Source organism: Labeo rohita, chromosome 24 (genome assembly GCF_022985175.1).
Source record: "Labeo rohita strain BAU-BD-2019 chromosome 24, IGBB_LRoh.1.0, whole genome shotgun sequence".
In the NCBI taxonomy this organism is placed as follows: Eukaryota; Metazoa; Chordata; class Actinopteri; order Cypriniformes; family Cyprinidae; genus Labeo; species Labeo rohita.
This window is the reverse complement of record NC_066892.1, coordinates 6,370,259-6,386,539: the sequence shown is the minus strand read 5'-3', so window position 1 is coordinate 6,386,539 and position 16,281 is coordinate 6,370,259. Positions and strand designations below refer to the sequence as shown.

At 35.2% G+C, this 16,281-nt stretch overlaps 1 protein-coding gene across 1 annotated transcript in view; it reads left to right on the top strand.

The window, feature by feature from the left end:
- The window catches only part of yme1l1a (YME1-like 1a), a 416,634-nt gene that overhangs the window by 35,256 nt on the left and 365,097 nt on the right, over positions 1-16,281 (top strand). The window lies entirely within an intron of this gene.

Here is a 16,281-nt window from a genome sequence, read left to right as displayed (position 1 = left end):
CGGAAATCATTCTAATATTCTGATTTGCCTCTCAAAAAAACATTTATTATTTTTATTATTATGTCGGAAACAGCTGAGTAGAATATGAATAGAAAGTTCAGAAGAGCATTTATCTGAAACCGAAATCTTTGTAACATACAACATACATGCATTTCTTTATCATCACTTTTGATCAATTTAAATAAAAGTAAAAAAAAAATAAAAGTATTAAATTGCTAAATAAAAGTATTAATTTCTATAATTTTCTTCCCAAAAAAGAACATCTTCTGCATTATATACCTTTTAGCTTCTACACAGTGTGAATCTCTCTTTCTTTCTCTCCACAACCCACCCACTCTCTATCACTCTTTCTCTGTGATGGTGAGATTTGAACTGTTAATGTTTCTCAGAAACTACATCTCTCAAACACACTGTGATGCGGTAAACCACACTGGATGAAAAGAAGCACAAATATGTCTAGCACGTATTCGTAAGACAGCACTACTGCAAAGTTCCTCGCATTGCAGTGATGCCCTTATTAGTAATTCAGCACTTGAGTGAATGCAGTAAAATGCTGCACTGACTTAACATTTATGCATTTAACTGTGCAACTATAACCTATAAATATTTGCATGGTTAATCTGTATGTAAGAAGCGGAAAAGAACATTTCACTATCTATGCATTGCATGTAGTTTATATCACAAATACAAGCCTCTGACCTGCATGATGCATGATGGTCGCTTGCCACTAGGGGGAGTAATACCGTATAAAACTTTTGTGTTTACTTCAATCATATTTATAGCGAGATTTATTAGTTAATTATTTAATTATTCACCTACACCCAAATGTGCACCAAGAATGTTTATGACACCTTAAATATCAACACCGGTCAAAGCACACAGTGCTATCTCAAACAGGAAGTGCATTGTCAGCCATCATATGATAGTGTGTAAGAAAACATTTCCTTCCACCATTTGAAACATGCTATAATTAAATCACCTCTGATTAACAGTCACTTCAGTGATGACTCTTTTAGTCCCAAACTTTGAGTTTTAGTTCCGACAAGCAAATACCTTTTGCCGCACATCTTCATTTTTGATTTACAACTGAGGGTGTTTTCTTAGAAAGCATCCAAAGCTGCCATAAAAAATAATGATGCTGTCACGAGAGGCCTTTCACACACCTTCACTTTAGAGAATGCTATGCAGCATGACTCACTAAACAGGTTTAATTGAATGTGGCAGATATTTAGTGATTATGGGTCTCATTAAACATATATGAGGAAGCTTAGACATGTTTACATGCTTCTGAACTAATTATCTGAAAGATTCACTTGGACACTCCTTTTTCTACGAAAGCAGAAATGGCATGATACCTTCGGGCATTCGTAATGAAGGTAATAAGTCAAGACAAGCCAACGTGTCTTAAAATAACAACGCCCCGTCTGTCACCTCACCTCCCACACTATGGTTTTGCTGGAGAATGACTCGAGTTTCCAGGTTACTGGAGAAATGGAGGAATAGGGGAAAATAGTACTGTTTATTTTGACCATCACACTCTGTCAGCTAATTAACACGGTTCTATAATTAGTAATTGAGCACTACTAAATATGGGCCGTTTTTTCTTTTGCTTTCTCTGTCAACATAACGTGTTTCAGTTCATAATAAGAAAGAATGTGGCTGCTGTAGAGTTACAGGACCTGAGTGAAAACATTGTTTTAATTAAAGTCTAAAAGACTATCTTTGGAAATGAATACAAAGTTGTTTACTGAGAGCTGCCTGTTAAGGAACCTCAAAAGTGACTGATTTAGAACACTCAAAATAGGCGGCAGTAGCCTCAATAGAGGGGTTAGGCTTGTGTCACGATTTGGTCAGTAACCAGGATGCACGCCATATTGGCGATACTCGAATGTAAACAACAGCATGGGTTGCATGCTTAATGTACTACTGAATACGTTGTTCTGCTAATTTATGCTGCCTAAACCATGGAAAAAACGTGTTAAGTCTGACGAAGCGTCACCTCTTCTGTGACTTCCGGGTCCAAACTGTATCAGATGACACGAGAAAACAACCAACAGTACTTCTTATACGCTCACAATGTGATATAATACTACCAAAAAATTATCCTACCCTTTAACTCCATACTGAAATCCTAGATAGCCAGGCAATTAAAATGTAAATATAGATAAATAAAAATTTAAATTATTTGTTTTTGGGACACTACTGTATAGTGTACACCGTAAATTTTAAAACGTTTAGCTTAAATGTTTAATATGAATAAACAGTGCTCATAAACAGCTGCTGAGATAGTGTTCTCAAGTTGGGGTTTGGCCCGGAAACAGCATTCGTTGGTGAGTTTGTTGGACGCATCATGTCATCACTTAACAAGCCCATACAGAATGAACTAGTAAGCTGAAAATGGGTGCAACATTTTGACAAATTGAAGTTAATAGGTTGTAAAGACATGTATGAGCAGTGCTAATTAAGATATTAGCCTAATATTTCACCTACCTGACTGGAAATGATAAGAACAAACTTCTTGCTCTGGAAATCCTGGTTCAGTTTGGCCAACCACAAACGCCTTTTGTTCCTTAGACAGTTTATTGCACTCTTATGCTTGATTTGTTATAACTTTTGGCGGTCTATAGTACTCTAAATGTTTATCCCGGGTCCAAGCAATTAGTACAGCCCAAAATGACAATAATGGATAATTTTCAGCAGCAATAATCAGCTAAATATGTTTAGTTCGGTTCAGTGGTATTGTTTACGTTCAGTGCTACCAGTATGGCCAATTGATGACGTGTGGTGAAAACACTCTACACTGTAAAAAATAAAAAACACAATTTGTTGAGTCAGCTTAAAATAATTTGTTACCCTGCTGCCTTAAAATTTTAAGTTCAGTCAACTAAAATAAGTTTATTCAACTTGAAATGTTAAGTTGTACTAAGTAACAACTTAGATATTTGTGTTTGCTAAACTTAACAGATGGGTAAGTAACCCAGCTGCCTTAAAATTATAAGTTGATTCAAATCAAATATCTAAGTTGTCATTTATAATTTAACATTTCAAGTTGAATAAACTTTTTTTGAGTTGACTGAACTTCAAATTTTAAGGCAGCCAGGTTACAAATTATTTTAAGTTGACTCAACAAATTGTTTTTCACAGTGTATGAGTTTGACATCAGCATACTAAGTTGGCATCACGATACCTTTCTAAGCACAAAAAAGATTGCACGCACCAAAATGAGGTAAATTATCAATTACACTGAACATTTTTATTGATGCTTTTAGGTATTTAAATGAAAGTATATTTTGTAATCAACATTCTTCTCTCTCATTTGTAACATTGTAGCAATGCTTTCAAGTTTTTTCTTCTTTATCTTCCCAGGTTCTTTTACGATCATCTGATTTCGACGAAAACACAACAAACCTGTCTCAGACTTTTGTGTGTTTCTGCATGATGTCGCCTGTGTAAGTTTCTCACTCCTCCCGAATTTCTTGGTGACTGACATTCATTGCCGTTTTAATTACACTGTCTCACCGTCTTTTGAGTGAGGTATTTGTGTTGACATTTTCTTGAGTACTTTTGTGTGTATAACAAACTGCAGGTTTGATCACTGTGTCAACAAGTTTGTCTTTTGAATCGTTCTCGTTTCGATCGCCTGAGAATTTTACAGAAATGAATCACCCACAGTGTGGGTATTTTAATTTTCAGTTAAGTTATTCAGTTATTTATTTCCAGGCACCTGATTTACATTTTAGAATTCTGGATCTTCCAGAATCTGGATCATTTCTTATCATTATCAATGTTGAAAACACTTGTGCTGCTGAATTTTGTAGAAACTGTGATACTGGAAAGTTCAAAAGAACAACATTTGTTAGAATTTTTTTTTTTTTTTTTTTTTGCTGTTGTTATAAATGTCTTTATGGTCAATTCTGATCAATTTAATGCATTTTTACTGACTAAAATCTTTTGATTGACTAAATTTGAGTACAGTTTTAAACAATGATTCTGAAGCTCATAATATCGCTAGGCTCCTTTTCTCAGTACAAACCAGAAATCCACTTAATCTCATAGATATCTAAGAGAAACAACTGAGATAATAGAATTACTCTTTCCTCTAAATCTCTATGAGTCTATAAGCTAATCAAACACAGGGAAATACAATTACGTTTCAGCTACAGTCACTTCAAATGACTTTCTATGTTGTCTCGTGTCATAGAAGTATCCCAGACGCAACTCCCAACCCTATCTCTGTTCTCCTGAGATTAAATTACCAGCTCTAATTCCTGTTGATCTCAACTCTATAGGTAGAACAGATCACCTTTATAACTTAATGACTGCATGTGTGCTATAAGCCATATTGTTCTACCTGTGTGGCTTTGGCTTTATGCATTACTGAAAATTTTAAGTCTCAGTTTGTGAAGCATTCTGAATGTAATGCAAGCTATAATACTAATGTGAGAGAATTACAGTGCTTTCATAGGTCAGCAGGTCTGAGTGAAAGTATAACTCATCTCAGCAGGGTCACACCCACAGACTGGGGTATTTCTGTACAAGTTTGGCTCTGCTGAACTAAATTGAGATGTATGATTGGATGGGTTATGTATAATAAATTTGTATTACTAATCAAACTTCAGTGACCAAACTTTTTGGACTTTTTGTCCTCTCATGCCTTGCACCCCTATTAACATGCATAGCAACTGTCGTGCTCAGACAGATCGAGTGTACAGTGTGATGGTGAGTAAGATATCCAGTCACACAGCTCAAGCATTTAGTCAGCAACTCAAGTTTGATATCTGAGTCCTTAGCCTCATGAATCTTATTAGATGCTAAGCCATTTTAGGTTGCTTGTTCATGTTGCTGCATGCTTAATATTTTGTTAAGGCAGAGGCTGACTCTACCTCTCTCATTGCGTCCGTTTTTTCCATATTTTTAGGTAACTAGATGGATTATGAACTACTAATAAGCAAGGAGACAACCTTGGGAGGAGCTTTTGACAACTTGGTAAATATCGTGTCATGTTGTGGTGTTTAATTCATGCATTTTTTAGTAACCAGTGGGCAAAACCCTCAATATTTACAGTACATTCCAGTGGGAGGTAAAGAAATATGTACTCATTGGCTACTGAAATTATTGTATTTTTATCATCTTTACCTGGAAACATACACATAGGAATTGCAGAAGAACTGGACAGTATGTTCATATGCATGCTAGACCTTATTTAGAGCCAAACAGCTGATAAAAACATCACAAGTAATCGACACAACTCTTTCTTCCGACTAAAATATGACTCGTTGATCCATTGCTTTTGCCTGTGAAAAAGTCGTTTGACTCAGGAGAGAAATATGCACAGTTTTCAAGCTAAAACAACAATGTTGGTGGTTTTTGATGGGGTTTTTTTCAGCAGAGGAAGCATTATTATGGATTATGGACTTAGAAAGTTACAGGTTCAGAGTCAGGGTTGAGGTCAGAGAAGTGATATTATTTCCCTTTGGGTGTAGGACACACAGGACACTGGCGTCAGTGTGGGATGTTAGATGTGTGTGAGGACTGTGGGCTAATAGACAGGAAATGCACAGCTCTTCCTGTCTCTGAACAAATAAACTAACCCTATTGAGCTGTTCTCCCGAAGCTCTTGGCTGAAAAGAAGTCATCAAGTGTTATTCAGAGGGGAAAATGACAGTCCTTCATGTATTGTGTCATTTCTGGAGTTATTTTTGGAGTGCTTATGTTTTCGTGCAGAACAGCTTATTAGTTGCTTTTAGATCAAAGCCTGTGAGAAAAACACAGAGACAGAACATCACTGACAGAGCACTGCAGAACGTATTTTATGTTACTTAGCTATAGGGATGCTGTTCAGAATATTTAAAATTTCAGTGTACCTCAAGCATAAATAAACTAGTGGTTTGATGAAGGGAACCACTATGATTTTAATCCCACATCTCTGAGATTTTGCTGTTAGGGAGGAAACTCTGACCCCACAGTATTGATCTCTTTGGGGTTATTCTGTGAGCAATTCAGGTCACATTTGTTCTGCTAGGAATGATCACCGTACAGTTACATTGTCTTTTTTTGTTCAAATCAATTACTGTATGTAGTGAGTTACAGACCACAGACCAGATCGATTGTCCACTTCAGAACATCAGTTCTGAATTCAGTGCTCATAATTGTTTTTAAAAAGTCATAATATTTCAGATTTCGGTTTGGTTTAGCACTTTGGGCTACATTTTGTATGTTAAAATCAGTATGTTGGTCCTGTACTCTTCAAAATCCCTTTAGGGTCTAGAACTATAAATGGATCTACACTATTTCTGAGTGGAAAATGTAGTTTGGTACATGTCCAAGATAAAGTACCTTGGTAATATGAGAACAAAACTTGTAGTAATAAATGATTACCATATTCGTATACTATGCATTTACAGTTGAAGTAAAAAATGTAAGTACACCTCGCAGAATCTGCAAAATGTTAATTATTTTACCAAAATAAGAGGGATCAGCCATAATGCATGTTATTTTTTATTTAGTGTTGACCTGAGTAAGATATTTCATATATAGTCCACAAGAGAAAATAATAGTTTTAATAGTTTAACTGTTCAGGACAAACAAGGGACTCATGACCAACTATCACTAAACAAAAAACACAGCTGTGAATCATTCAGGTAACAACACAGTGTTAAGAATCATGCACATGTAAACATTTTTATAAATTCAACTATTATTTTTTATTGTTGACTATATGTAAATAGGTTGATACAAGGTGTATGTAAACTTTTGACCTCAACTGTGTATGCTACTTCAAAGTACAGTTTAGTCTAGAAACCATGGTATTGTCATACATGTTGAAACCTAAGTTTTAAAGCACAGTGTATAAGTATCAAATTACCATGGTATTGCCGTTAAAATACCATTGATATTCTTCAAAGTAGCTTGAAGAACATGTAAACATCCTGGTTCATAAATATAATTTTCACTCAGTAGCATGATATCTATCTACACACGCAGTGTACTCTTTTGTAAGTGTTTTCAAGCTTGCCTCACTGTGCACATTAGGTTAAAATACCCAGTGCTGCGCTATTGTGTTCCTGCCAAACGTGTAGCTTTTATCATCCCATAATAAGCACATTAGCATGTTGTCATGGATACTTTCAGAACAACACTTCGTCAGCCATGAATACTGCTACTGTTTAATTTCAGTTCAATTTTATTGCACACAGAGAAAAATAACTGTGTAGTGATACTAAAATGTTCCTGTAATATCCTGTGTTCTGATACAACAGATATTTTCATTCTCTGTTCTCCTGTGACTAAAAGGAAGCAGGCCAAGCAAAACAGTCCTTCCTATAAATGTTTATCAGTCCCATTCTGTCAGAAAACAGCACTTGAGAGCACATGAGACAAAAAAGCGAAAGGTAGAGTTATTGAGAGGGACAAACGGCTGCTGTTTCTAAGCCTGCATGCACCACGGTAGATCTTTTGGTAATGAATCATGCTGTGTCTAGCACATGCTGTGGATTATGGGTGGTTGTATATACAGTACAAATGGCTCCCCAGATCTCTCTTTATTACCCAGGAAGGAAACAGAGATCAGCATCCCTTCTGAGCTCCACAGTCTAACCAAGAGAGGAGCAAATGCTTTTCCTCAGTTCTGACCTCCTGCAGCTTCAATAGGAGTTTGGGCTGGTATTTTTCACAATTTTTGAGGCTACGTTAACCGTATAATGAAAAAATATGATATTGTTACAGTCCTACATGTATATGTACATGTATTTTATTTATTACATATATTAAAAAATATTTTAAAAAAATTAATGACATATGGTACCATATATATGTATGTTTTTTTTTATTAAAAATAATGTGGAAAATAATCCATGTTCATTGGTCACTCACACTTTCCTCAAAAATATATAGTTTAAATATACAGTGTATTAACAAGAAAATTTTAATATAATGCTCTAACCAGGGCTTAAAAACGAAAAAAAAATCCATTCGGTTCACTCCGAGCAGAATTGATATTATAACGTTTCTGTTCTTGCGTTCCTCATTGAACAATACGTTCCGAAAACGGTTTTCTAGAAAAAATACCGGTTAATAAACGTTATTTTATTACACGGCGCGATAGATAGATAGATAGATAGATAGATAGATAGATAGATAGATAGATAGATAGATAGATAGATAGATAGATAGATAGATAGAGTGCCTTTTAATAACATGTTTGGCATTATGTTTACAAATGATTAAACCAAATTCCGTGTTCGTGTCATTTGTAAACTACGTTCTGTGTGCGAACTTCTTTAAAACCGAAAGTAAACGAGTTCACCTGGAAACTTTTCTATTTTTTTCAAAAGGATGCATTTTGCTGTCATTTTGATTTTACACAAATAAAAAGACATTTTTTTTTTGTTTTCATTTCGAATGACTGTAAATGACAGAGTATTAAGGTGTTTCCGCTGCTGAGGAAAGAAGTGATGGCGCTGGCGCCTCGCGTGCTCACACAACATATCACTGCACTGTTCATTATCAAAGTAAAAAGTTATTATGCTTAGTTAAATGTGTCTGTTGTACAACAGCATATAGGTTAAAGGTATCATCACTTGTATAGATGCTGCCTGTTATTTTACTTGCATATTTGGACCCGACTGAAGCTTTCTTTACAAAAATATTTTAGCAGGTAAATCGCAAACAGGCTATGCCTTTCGGCTTTTAAAATAAATGTTGTTTATAATGGCACTATTTTATTTTACATGGCTACTTATATATATATTTTTCTGAATACCATTCATTTAAAGATTTGCCATGGAGTGAGGTGAAGTAAATGTTAATAGTGTTTATATGTACAAGTTTGCGTTGCAGTCCAGTGTGCAAGTGCGCAGCAGTTCGTGGCGCAAACAAGGCAGTGCGTTTTACTCAGAGTATGCATTTTAATACCTCTGTTGTTCTCTGGTTATCAAATAGTCAGAATGACAGTTCTTGTGTGATTGTTAGGCCTACACCCAAGTCAATGACTATTCTTTTCTTTTTGTATTAGTGTTTAAAATATTTAATGTACAACTAATCTAGTTATTTATATCTTAATTTATTATTATTATTATTATTTATTTATTTTTTTTTGGGCAACCAGTGCAGGCAAAATGACAGCCATCAACCCTGCCAACTAATGCAAAGCTTAAGTAAATGTATGCCTACATAGACGAAAGCCCCGTCTAGGCTCTGCCCGGGTACTGGTTGTGTCGAGCCATCGTTAGTGTGGTTGTTTGATGAGAAAATTATTAAATATAGTTGCAATAAAGGTGTTAATTATCCGTTTAACTGCAGCTGTGGAGGAGTATTATTCTGCGCAAAACTTCGGAAGAACTGACTGAGGGATGGTTTGATCCTCGGCTGACCAATCAGCAGAAAGGGGCGTTTCGTTCTGCCCATGTGTAGAAATCGAATATTCAAGCTGTTTATTCATTTTTCCACCCCTGAACAAAAAACGAAAAATCAAGCTGAATTCTTGTTTTTCGTTTTTCTGGAAAAAAAAAAAAAAAAAAAAAGAGCCCTTTTCTCATGTTTCTTCTTTCAATATTAAATCAAAAAACGAATGGACGAATGATACACGGATTGATTCTAAACATACCTTTGCACATGAAACAGCCAGGTGCTTGGTAACCTTAAACTCGTCACATCAGAAACGGCTCTGCTTATGACGTCTGCATTCGCGGGCATTTCACGTTGTATGCGTCACCGTTGCATTTGCGCACACAATTTAAATTCATGTTTTTGGTCTGCCAAATTGATATAATAAAGAGAACGATAAAAATACCGTTATTAACCGGTTAATTTGGAATTTCTGTTTCCGTTTCTGTTCAGAACGATTAAAATTGATTTTGTTTTCGTTTTTGTTTTTGTTCCTGTTCAATGTCATTTGTTTTCGTTTTTCGTTTTCGTTCCTTGAACCGGTTCAGAGCCCTGGCTCTAACATGTGACTCTAATGCTGCAGTAGCTGCTGTGTTCGTTAACCAAGTAATGCAGTCTTGTTAACTATGTCGAGATGTTCAGTTAATACCGCAGATACGGCCGTGAAGGGTTGGAACAGCCTCCATATGCCGTAATGATGTGGATTTAGGTAAGGTGCTTATTGCACCACGTTCTATATAAAGATAATGAGATCTACCGTGAGATCTATGTGGATGAAATTGCACAGATGAACTATTTGGGGTGGTGAATTGCTTTCATTAGCATTTTTCACAATGAGTCTTATTGTTTTATAATTAGGGTCCAAAAGACTTGCTCTTGTGGATTTCTGGCTGTTACCATTTTCTTTTACCTGGAAAACAGCTGAGCTCAATGTGCAAAGTGAATTAGAGCCATTAAACCAATAGCCAAATTAATTATAATGCAAGGCTTTGTTACTCAGTAAGCTTCTTTTGGGAGTATAGAGTGGTTTGATTGCAAAAAGAAAATGCAGACTGATGTGGTTTGTAAAGTCTTTCATCACCAGTCTGTCATTTTTCGCAATACTTTTTTTTTGTTGTTGTTGTTTCTGTTTTTGCGACTGTCCAACAAGTACAGTTGAGAGCAAAAGTTTACTTACACCTTGCAGAATCTGCAAAATGTTAATTTTTTTTACCAAAATAAGAGGGATCATACAAAATGCTTGTTATTTTTTATTTAGTACTGACCTGAATAAGATATTTCACATAAAAGACATTTACATATAGTCCACAAGAGAAAATAAAAGTTTACATACACTTTACATATCACTTTATTTAGTGATAGTTGTTCATGAGTCCAGTTAAACTGCCCGCTGTTCTTCAGAAAAGTCCTTCAGGTCCCACAAATTCTTTGTTTTTTCAGCTATTTTGTGTGTTCGAACCCTTTCCAACAATGACTGTATGATTTTGACATCCGTCTTTTCACACCGAGGTCAACTGAGGGACTCACATACAACTATTATAGATGGTTCAAACACTCACTGATACTCCAGAAGGAAAAACGATGCATTAAGAGCCTGGGGGTGAAAACTTTTGAAACAAATGAAGATGTGTAAATTTTTCTTGTTTTGCCTAAATATCTTTATTTTTTTTCATTTAGTACTGCCATTTAGAAGCTACAGAAGATACTTACATGTTTCCCAGAGGACAAAATAAGTGAAAAGTACCCTGATCTTCAAATTCAAAAGTTGTTAATGCATCGTGTTGAGCATTTGAACCTTCTGTAATAGTTGCATATGAGTCCGTCAGTTGTCCTCGTGTGAAAAGGTGGATCTCAAAATTATAGTCATTGAAAAAGGGTTCAAATACACAAAAATGCTGAAAAACCAAAACATTTGTGGGACCTGAAGAGTTTTTCTGAAGAACAGTGGGCAGTTTAACTGTTCAGGACAAACAAGGGACTCATGGACAATTATCACTAAACAAAAAAAAAAAAAAAAAAAAAAAAATCACAGCTGTGGATCATTCAGGTAACAACACAGTGTATGAATTTTTGTTTGTAAAAATATGGCTTATTCAAGCAAGTACAAAATAAACAATAACATGCATTTTGTATGATCTCTCTTATTTTGGTAAAATAATGAACATTTTGCAGATTCTGCAAGGCGTATGTAAACTTTTGACCTCATCTGTATTTTAAGTATGCTTGATACATAAAAAATGGTTCAAAAATGTGCAGTTACTTGGAATGTTTGCTTATGATTCTTGCCTTCAGCTAAACTTTATGTAATCGTTTATATTTGGTGCAAACATTTTTGTTGGAGGTGACAGGTCAAAGAAAAGATAGCAATCTTCAGAAATCCCATCAGGGCTGCTTGCTTCTGTGTCTGTAAATACAGTGACTTTGTTGTTAGAAACATCACACCACTTGTGTGTTAGAGGACGTGTATCACTCCTATCACAAAGCACGTGTTTACTGTCTCACGGTGGTTGTTTGTGAACAGGTTCCAAGCAGCCTGGTATATGCAGGCTGACTGCAGAACGATTGTTTGACAACTTTCATGTTAGACCTGCCTGATCACCAAGGAGGAAGTCTGATGACAATCAGCATACCTATTAGGACCCGTTCTGAATTCAAAGAGGTATTTGTGTTTGCATAAGCAACATCCAGGTTTCCATAGTGCTGGTCTGTGACCTTTTTCTACTGCCTACTTACATAACTTGATCTGACTTATATGCAAGGACAGAATGTATTCTGTCGGGTTACTTTGATTCTTACTAGTAATCTTTGCTTTAAAATGAAAGCAAAAGGTGAGTATAATTCACCACACCAATACTGAATGCTGCTCCAGTGTGGGTTTGGGTGTTATCTGATAATGACATGATGCAAGAAGTCAAGATGTTCTCATGAAACCACCCTGAGAACTTTTTTTAAAGTGAGAGAAAGGTTGGTATATGGCTATATGTTCTGGTATATAGCAAAAGCTGCAGACCACAATGAAAGGCAAGTGTGAGGATGTAAATTTGAGTAATAGTGTGCAAGATGAGACTGTTTTGCGCCTGCAAGTGTAGAGAATGCTGCTGCATTGGCAAAGCCAAGGAATGGATGAATTGGTAAGATATATATATACCTTGAATGCAATGCATGACACTTTGTATAACAGTGTCTGCCAAATGCATATCTGTAAATAGGGATCCAAAGCAGGATTGATATTGCATGATATTGTAAGCATGTCTGGATTAAGTTTGGATTGAATTTGATATGTTTTGTGGATTATTTGCTGCTTGCACTACAAAAAAGGCTACGTCTACATTAATCCGGAAACATTTAAAAACAGCATTTTCATTTTAAAACACTCTCCATCCACACTAATGTTTTTAAGCATTGTCCAAAAGTTTCTAACCCTTTCTGAACATCATAAAACGTTGAATTCGCTTTACTGCGCAGGCATACAGCATCAGAAAAACCCACTACGATGATACAGATGGAACAGACATGAAAGTGAAAGTGAATAGCACATAACAGGCACAATATCGGTAAAAACATTGATATATGTTCAAGATGATATGACTAAATATGCGGCAAGCCTCCATTTTCACAGTCTCAGTGTAGATGGAAGGCCAAAACGGAAAGAAAAAGATGCATTTTCAAACGAAAACGTATTAGTGTGGACAAGGCCTAAATGGATTAGCGTCGAATCTGCCAAAAAAGATCAGATGTTTGCTGCCTGAACAAATCCCAAAGAAATATAACTATAATGATTAATGTCCAAATCAACAAACCATAACGTTCTGTCTGTTATACAGTTATGTGGCCTGCCGCTTTAAATACTCATTCGCTTTAAAACAGGAAATCTGATTGGCTGTGATTTTTTTTTTTTTTTTTTTTAAATGTTCTGAAAGTGAAACTGTCAGTTTGATTCCCATTATGGTAAGGTGTATTATAGGTGCTATTATTTTACCTTTTTCAATAATTTTTAAAACTTTGTCTTTATTGTTGTCATTACAGTTATCATCCTTGGACTTTTAGTGTGCTATTTTTTAGCATTACAAATATATAAATAAATAAATCAGTTGCATAGCAGTTGCATCTTCACTTAAGTGGCTCCTTTAAAAAATAATCTCACTGTTTGATCTCATGATGCGTGTTTTAGACAGGTTAGCTCCCATCTTTAGCCACATGGAGCTCTTACAGGTCACTAAATGTTTCCATGAGGGATGACAGTAAAAGTCACCTAACAGGGAGTACTAAATTGCACAAAACTGAATGACTTACAATGTCAGGAAAGAGGAAATGAAAATAAGGGTTATTGCGGTAACTATTGCACTGTGCTACAGAGCACATTCATTTTGAAAACTTGAAATATAGAACTTGAAACTAAAGAAAGAGCAACTGTTATGTGCTGCATGCATTAGTACACAGATGCAGAAAAACTGTTGTATTAAAATACTCTTGATCAGTGTTGAGGAAAGTTATTTTTAAAAGTAATGCATTACAATATTGCATTACTCCACAAAAAAATTTATTGGCAACTGTAAAGGCCCCTTTTTACCAAAAGTGAAACTAATAAAGGAAGTGCCTTTGTCGCTGGACCTTACTCCTGATTTCTCTCAACATGAGACATGAGAGCTGTCAGTTAATAAATAGGAAAACAAAGTAAGTTGAAAAAATAACTCTGATGTTTTCTTAAAAATGTAAAAGTAATGCATTACTTTACTAGTTCCTTGAAAAAGTAATCTGATTATGCAACTAGCATTACTTGTAATGCACAGTTTTCCTGCTTTTTCAACAGCACCACAACATAATTTAGTAAATCAAATGTATGCCGTGCAACCATCGTTGTTTGATTCCCAAATGAATGAACCTAATGATTTGCTTCTTTTTTAGTGAAAACATACAGTGAGACTATTGTAGTTTGATTCCAAACTAAATGATTTTAATGAATTTTGGTAAATCAAGTACATACAGTGTGACCATTGTAGTTTGATTCCTATTTTAATGATTCTTATGATTATTTAAGTGAATCAGAAACACAGTGCGACCATTGTAGTTCAAATCCAAACCAAATATTTCTGATTGACTTCCTTTTAGTACATCGAATACATGCAGTGCAACCATCGTTGTTTGATCTCCAAATGAAAGAATCTAATAATTTGCTTCTTTTTAGCGGATCAAAAACATACAGGGAGACCATTGTTGTTTAAAATGAATGAATTTAATGATTAATTTCTTTTTAGTGAATCAGAAACATAGTGAGACCATTGTAGTTTGATTCCAAAATTATTCCAATAATTATTAAAGTGAATCAGAAACACAGTGCAACCATTGTAGTTTGATTCCTATTTTAATGATTCTAATGAGTATTCAAGTGAATCAGAAACACAGTGCAACCATTGTAGTTCAATTCCAAACCAAATGATTCTAATGATTCACTTTTTTTTAGTAAATCAAATGCATGCAGTGCGACCATTGTTGTTTGATTGCTAAATTAATTAATCTAATGATTTGTTTATTTTTACTGAGTGAAAAACAGTGAGACCATTGCAGTTTAATTCCCATTTTAATGATGCTAATGATTAAGTGAATCAGAACACAGTGCAACCATTGTTGTTTGATTCCCAAATTAATGAATCTAATGATTCACTTCTTTTTAGTAAATCAAATGCATACAGTGCAAACATTGTTGTTTGATTCCCAAATTAATTAATCTAATGATTTGTTTATTTTTAGTGAGTCAAAAACAGTGAGCCCATTGCAGTTTGATTCCCATTTTAATAATGCTAATGATTATTAAAGTGAATCAGAAACACAATGCAACCACTGTGGTTCGATTACCAAATGAATGATTCTAATGACTCATTTCTTTTCAGTGAATCAAAAACAAGGTGCGACAAGTTTAAAAAACTAAATTTACTGCTAGTGTACTCAGTGTACACACTTTATTTAACTTGCCCACATAGCTAGCCCTCATGACTGATTCATCAGCTTAGCCAGAGTTTTGAATAGTGTGTTAGTTTCCATAATTCCTGAACAAATGACTCTTATAATCCAGCTCTTTTTAGTGAATCAAAAACACACAATGTGACCAGTGAGCAAATGACAGCAAAAGCCATTTCTTTTAGTGACTCTAAAACATAAATTGCTTTTTTCAAATATTTTCTTAACAACGCCAAAAGAATAATTGACAGAACCATCAAAGAGGTGGAATTATTCAATCATCAAATGTACACAAACAGGCTTTTCCCATTTTCTGTTGGCAGTAATAGTGTCACGTTAAATGCCCATGCCAAATGGCACTGACCTGTGTAAATGTGGCACAATAAATAATACATAGAGACCAATTTACACAGAAAGAAATGTTTGCGCAGAAATTAATGAAAATGACTCAGTAAATAATAGGTTCTCTTTTGTTGTATACTGTGTTGCAATCATTTAGCAATATATCAGCTACATATGACAATTCGTTAACCTCTTTGTTGGCACATACAAGAATATGAAACTCTGGCGTAATACTTCCTTTCATACAGTTCCGCGTCAGACAGCTCTCAGACCACCAGACTCTCCTGGGAAAATGACAGCAGTAAGCTGTTTTTTCCTCAGTTTGTTATGTTTTAGCTATTTAAGGATTCATTGTGTCTGTCTCTATCCCGGACGCCCCATTTATGGTGATTCAACGTAAATGCATTCTCCAGATTCCTCATATCCGCCGGGGATCTGCAGGTGTGTGCGTTAGGGCCTCTTTCATTTCTGTTTAAACACAGCAGGATTAGCCGATCAGTGTTGTTTAATAACATAAATGTAGTCTGTATGCACACTTCATTTTATTCAACTCGCCACATGAAAGCCCTCATAGCTGATACGTTGCATTGTTGCTCTTAC